The following is a 6,577-nucleotide window of genomic DNA, read 5'->3' as shown; positions in this document are numbered from 1 at the left end:
TTAAAATCGGTCCATTATTTCACCTAGCCCCCATAGAACAGAACCCCCCGAAAAGGGCTTCTGAGCTCATAATTATGTTAAATATACAGATATATCGATAAAATACGGCATAACTAAGTTTTATTGAAGTCTTGATAACTCTGCCAAATTTCATAAAGATCGGGCCCCATTTGACCCTAGCTCCCATACAAAGTCCCCTTCAGAAAATTACTTGAATGTCCCAAATTAACTTATAAACACAAATATCGCGATGAAATTCAGCACAATAAAATATTATGTAAATATAAATATATTCACAAAATTTTATCGGGCTTGGTCCATATTTGCCCCTAGCCCCCATATAAAGCCTCTTTCAGAAAATTAGTTTTTCATCCATAAATTGCTTAAATGTATCGGAACAAGGGAATATTGAAGATAAATGCGATATTATGAAAAATAAATCACATTTAATATTCATAACTGGTGTAGGGTATCATATGGTCGGCCACGCCCGACTATACTTTCTTACTTGTTTTTATTTTAATTTTTTTCCATAATTTTAGCAATATTTTTGCTAAATGTATGGATATTAATATTTTGTAATGAGTTATGTGCGTTTAAGTGATTTTCGGGAGGGAACCTTGTATGGGAGCTATGACCAATTATGGACCGATCAGAAAAAACTTTCACAGTAAAATTTCCTTGCGTATGGGCAATACTTATACCAAATTTTATATGGATATCTTAATTTAGTAATGAGTTATGCGCGTTGAAGTGATTTTCGGGAGGGGACCTTGTATGGGAGCTATGACCAATTATGGATCGATGGAACAAAATTTCACAGTAATATTTCTGTATGTGAGAGCAATACTTGTACCAAATTTTATATGGATGTCTTAATTTAGTAATGAATTATTTGCGTTTAAGTTATTTTCGGGAGGGGACCTTGTATGGGAGCTATGTCCAATTATGGACCGATCCAAAAAATTTTTTTCTGAATGAATTCTATTCACATAAGATTTTAATTTGTAAAATTTTGTAAAGATTTCGACATTGTGACGGAAGTTATTAACAAAAAACACATTTTCCGGGAATATGTACCTTTGTATGGAAGGTATATGAAATTGTTGACCGATTCTGGCAATTTTCAGCAGGAGTCAAACTCTTGTGTAGAAACGAATGTATGGTAATTTTCATGGAATTATCTTGCTTGTTTTCGAGAAAATTACATCAGAATGTGTAAAAAATTGATTCATAACTTTTCCCGGTGTGAACCGATTTTGCTTATTTTCAATACCAAACTGCCTAGGACAATAATAAATATTTTGGGTGAATTTCGTTAATTTTTGTTGCTACGTGTTAACTTGAGAATGTTTTATACAGACAGACAGACGGACGGACAGACGGACATAGCTAAATCGACTAAGAATTTCATAAGGTCCAAGAATATATATACTTTGTTGGGTCTCAGATGAATATTTCTTGGTGTTACACATGGAATGACAAAGTTATATATACCCTCTATCACCACTGATGGTGGTGGAGGGTATAAAAAATTTAAATTAAATACTTATAAACCAAGGAAAATTGAATCCGAGGCCTCTGAATCACCAACAACATGCAAAAGAATTCAAAGGAAGTAAAAAGGCTGCATTAAATACATTTTTATTTAACTAATGAAATTACTTTTTTAGTGTGGACTGATGGAGAGACTAGACAGCTCTTGGTATTTTATGCCAATTACATGGTTGATATTGGTCCAATGAAGAAATTTAAAACAAAGAAAGAAATGTGGGCAGACATTGCGTCAATAATTCCAGATAAAACTCCCAGGCAGTGCGAGGAGCGGTATAAAACTATATTAAAAAGAAAAAAAGTGTCAGTTGAAAATAACAAATCCTCCGGTTCGAAAAGGGAAAGTATAGATTTTGAAGAAGAACTAAACAAAATAAGTTTAATGGATGACTCCATCGAACCGGAGGTCCAAATAAGCAGCCAAAAGTTTTTAAAAGTAGAAAAGAAAGACATTAAAAAAACTGAAGAGACAAAAATAAAAAAGAAAAGAATTCAAGAAACATTACTAGAAATTGCAGAGAAGAAGGAAGAAGCTAAGGAAAGACGACACCAGGAAAAAATGGCCTTACTGCAAAAAGTTTTGGAAGCTAAAAATAAATAAGACAAACTGCATATAATTTAAAAAAAAAAAGTACAAATAATTTTTTGTGATACTATGTTTATAGAATTAAAATATATATTTATCTTGTTGAATTATACAAAAGGTCTTTAATTTCATTTCTTTTCGTTTGTCCCATCTGCGTTAACAATCTATCACGTCTATCATCGTCGTTATGCTCGGAATTTATACGTATTTCATTGATAGTTACTTCTTCATTAAACAAATAATTTTTTTCGATGCAAATGTTATGGAGGACGCAAGTTGCAATTACAAATTGTGCCATTGTTTCCACATTATGGAAATCAAGTCGCATCAATTGTCGAAAGCGACTTTTAAGAACACCAAACGCATTCTCAATTTTGACACGTGACTGGCAAAATTTCAAATTATAGTTTTTTTCGGAGTCACTCAAGTTGCCATAATCACGGAATGGTGTTAAAAGGTATTCCCTTAGTGGATAAGCTGAATCTCCCAATAAATGGTAATTTGGTGCACATAAATTTTGTAATTCTTTGCCTATAAATGAAAGTTTTAATATTCTGTATATACGTCTAAAAACGCAGCTTCGAATCACAGATGCCCTGCAGAGTTATTGACACTGTATCATGTCTATTTGCGTATGTAGAACGGATTTTGTGTTTAGGAGTTCTAACAGAAATATAGCTTCCGTCTATGCACCCTAAAACATTTGGGAAACCAGATATCTAAAAATTATATTGAGTTTAAAATATTTTTATAGAAAGTTATTTACTTTCTGTCACACACGTGTTGAAAATCATTGGAAATAACTGCTTTTTCCATTATACTTTGCGGAAATTTTATAGCTTCAGGAGCTATTTCATCCAATAAAAATTTTAAAACTTGTTGGAAAGAATTATGAAGATTTGATAATGACATGTCAAACACATTTGCCACCTCTCTAAAGGTTGTTTTGTTGCCAATAAACCTGTAAAAATACTTTTTAGTTAACGTTTTTTTATTTTAAATAATTTACCCACAAAAATTAAAGAATTTGTGTTTCTACACTTATCTGCTTTCTTCCTCCTTGATACGTTCTTACCAAATACCAGTTAGAATATCTTTCTATCAGGTATTGTGCGCTTTCTCGGGTAAGTCGCAAATTTTTTTTAAACTGAGGAGAAATAAAATATATTAAACTACAAATAGCCAACACTTGGAATATGTGTATTTACTCACATCATTGGGGAATACTGATAAATAACATTTTCAACAAAATTTTTAACTCGCGGCAAGTACTTTCGTGCCAATAATAATGGATACATGTCCTCCTCGTCTGACGATGAAGAGGATTCCAACAAATCTTCCAAAATTATACTTTTTGCCTCCATTTCAACACTTTTAAAACAAATACTTTTTTTGTTATTTTTTTTTCAAAACAATAACAAGAACAGCTGTTTCAATAGTGCTGCACTTCCAACCCTTTGATTAAATTCAGGGTGAAACATGTAGCATATTTCAGGTTTTTAGGGCTACATTATTTGAAAAGAACACGTTATTCATTTACAAAGTTAAATTTTTTTAACAAAGGAACACAAAGAAGGGCAAAAGGCAGGATAAATGCACCATTTATGCCAGAAAAGAAATCACCGTAAATGGTGATATTACAATTTATTATTTATTTATTATATGCGACCTGAATTACTTCTAAATCAGTTTTCGTTCATTAATTAAATACGAAATGTTCAGATTGATACAAGTTTAATACATTTCAGTTTAATCGCTAAATAAAGATTCCCTTAATAGCCGGCCTGCGGTGGGGCGCAAGGACTACCTACTATATGGTATGTCCAACAACGTCTTCGCTTAATAAATATTTCATAAAAAAAAATATTTTTAGGGATTTATTTCATTTTGAATTTTGAGGAATTATTTCATAATGAAATAATTCCCCATTTTAAATGTGAAATAATGCCCCAAAAAACGAATTAAATCCCCAAATTTCGTTGTTTTTGCTTTCTGAACAAATTTTTAGGGAGTTATTTCATTTTTGTTTTGTTGAGTTATTTCGTGAGGAGTTATTTCATGACGCCTTCTTGAATATTGATATCAAATACGTAACGTATAACTTTCTGACAACTCTTTCTAAAATATGTCGTGTGCACCCTGTAGTAGAGCTACCAAATTAAAGAAGAAGCTCACGAAACAGGTGGCAACAGTAAGAAAAGGGATTTTTTTTGTATTTAGAAAGAAGAGAAAGTAAACAATAATAAATTAGATGTAGAAAAAATTGTATGTAAGCAAACAAATTGCTGAAAATTTGTTGAAGCCATATTGGTAACCGAGGTTTCTCGGTGCCAAAAGAAAAAAATGTCGGCCTTTTTTATCTTTGCTCCAAATAGAGAGTCTGTGGCCTCATAAAAAAAAATAAAACTAAATTTTTGATTGTTTTTTGATAAATCAAATAAATTTTATTAAAAAAATGTTAAAACTTAAAGCTAAACTTAAAACTAAATCTTAAAATAAACAAAAGCAAAACAAACAAACCGGCAACAAACTGCAACACGACTCCATCCAACGAGGGAGAAGCTGCTTTTCAGCACCACCACGTCTGGGGTGCTGTGGTATAAGTTTTGGTTTTCCTTTGCACCCGGACGACAAGACGGACCGGACGAGTGTCCTTTTTAAATAATTTTCTACAAAAAAAGGAAAGGTTAGAATAGATAAATATATATTCGTATTGCTAGGCTTACCTATCGTTCATCGTATCGAATCCATTCCGTTTTTTTTTTCCCAACGTGCGCGAACAGGGTTGAGCTCAGGCCTCTTACAAAGTAACGCATGATTTTAAGATTTCAGGTGGTCTTAGCCATATATATTTATAACAAAAAACCTGTGAAAACAAACAAAAATTATTTAAAAGGAGTATTCACTTAAAATATGTTTTCAATTACTTACCGGGTTTACCCGAACGGACCCTAATACGGACGGACAGGAAAGCCTCATCCGCCAAAAGAACTCTTCCCGCTCGTAAACCAGCTAGTTGCTCCCGTAAACCAGCTAGTTGTCGCGGAAAAACACTTGCCAGATCCCGTTTATCCCCAAGCAAAATTATAAACCTTTGAAACGTAAACATAAATTTGAGTGCATATAGTTAAACCTAAATTTAAACCTAGACTAAACTAAAGCTAAATCTAAATTTTAAAACCTAAATTTAAACCTAAATCTGAACTTAAAACTAAATCTAAATTTTAAAACATAAATCTAAACCTAAAACTAAAGCTAAATCTAAATTTTAAAGCCTAAATCTGAACTTAAAATTAAAACTAAACTAAATTTTAAATCTAAATCTATTGTTATTGTCAAAGTTTGCTGAGAATAATTTCGATAATAAAATTTAACTTTTATAATGTTTAAATGAAATTTTTAAAAGTCTTAATCAATTCAAATGATCGGCCAAACAACGTAAGCGGCGGTAAGTAGGGAAAGGAATGTTTGCAGGGTAAATTTTGGAACATCCCTAATATAAGGATGTCATGGCGGGATTACCCAATCCCGAGTGGGAGGGGTTTTAACCTGGCACAACATCTGCCAGCCATCAGTAGTTCGTAGGTACGTTTCAGCAGGGAGACAGACACACCTACTCGGTGCTCCTTTTATCTTTTTATTTTGTTTATCTCCTGTAGCTGGTATGATTTTTTCTGTGTGTGTGTAGATGTTTAGAGTGGCAGCCCCCCATCCGGCAAGCTCCAAGCCCGGCAAACGCGAGCATACCAGCGCCGCTAACACCAGTTTCCTTTGCTTTGTTTTAGTATGGTTGTACCATACCAACATATACAACCACTACACTACATAAAATGGCGCCCAACGTGGGGCCCGAGTAGGTCCATAGCCTGATCTTTAGTTAGTTTTCTAATCCTATTTAGTCATGTCAACGTAAGTCCTGTTAGGTCATACCTAGAGTCCCTTATTGTAGCGACGTCATCGGACGAAATAGTAAATTTAGTTTTTACTTTTCTCCATTTCAATAGATGGGAAGCTATAATTGTGCATGGTCAATATTTTGCACACCTACGTAAGTCCCGAACAGCAGGACAACCCTAGTCTAGTTCGCGTTGCGACGTGTGGTGTGAACAATATAGTAATGCAGAATTATAGTTTCTTCAGCCTATCCTTTCCAAACAATTTGAGGCTCTCAGAATGCTCAAGTTGTGAAGAAAGAATAGCTAAGGCTAGCCCCCTCTTTAACAATAGTCCATAGAGTATTTGTTTTAAAAACATGCGTTTTGTCCGCAGTGAAGTAGTAAGGGTAGTCCTAGAGGTTCTAGGTTATCAAACAATATTCTAGTTGCACCTTTAAAAATTTTCGGTGGGAAACAACTACTAAAAGTTTATCCATTTTACTTTTTCCTTGTCTGCATCTCCTGAAACCAAAATTGAAAAGAAACAATTAGAAACATATCT

General features: G+C 33.3%; 1 pseudogene; it reads right to left on the bottom strand.

The window, feature by feature from the left end:
- Positions 1-2,234: 2,234 nt before the first annotated feature.
- LOC119606565 lies at positions 2,235-3,504 on the bottom strand (annotated as a pseudogene).
- Between the last annotated feature and the right edge of the window lie 3,073 nt (positions 3,505-6,577).

The sequence above is a fragment of the Lucilia sericata genome, unplaced genomic scaffold, assembly GCF_015586225.1.
Source record: "Lucilia sericata isolate MDLA Ls3-8-SP2 unplaced genomic scaffold, ASM1558622v1 Contig000602F_arrow, whole genome shotgun sequence".
Taxonomy (NCBI): domain Eukaryota; kingdom Metazoa; phylum Arthropoda; class Insecta; order Diptera; family Calliphoridae; genus Lucilia; species Lucilia sericata.
Note: the sequence above shows the minus strand (reverse complement) of the source record. Positions and strands in the feature narration are given on the sequence as shown.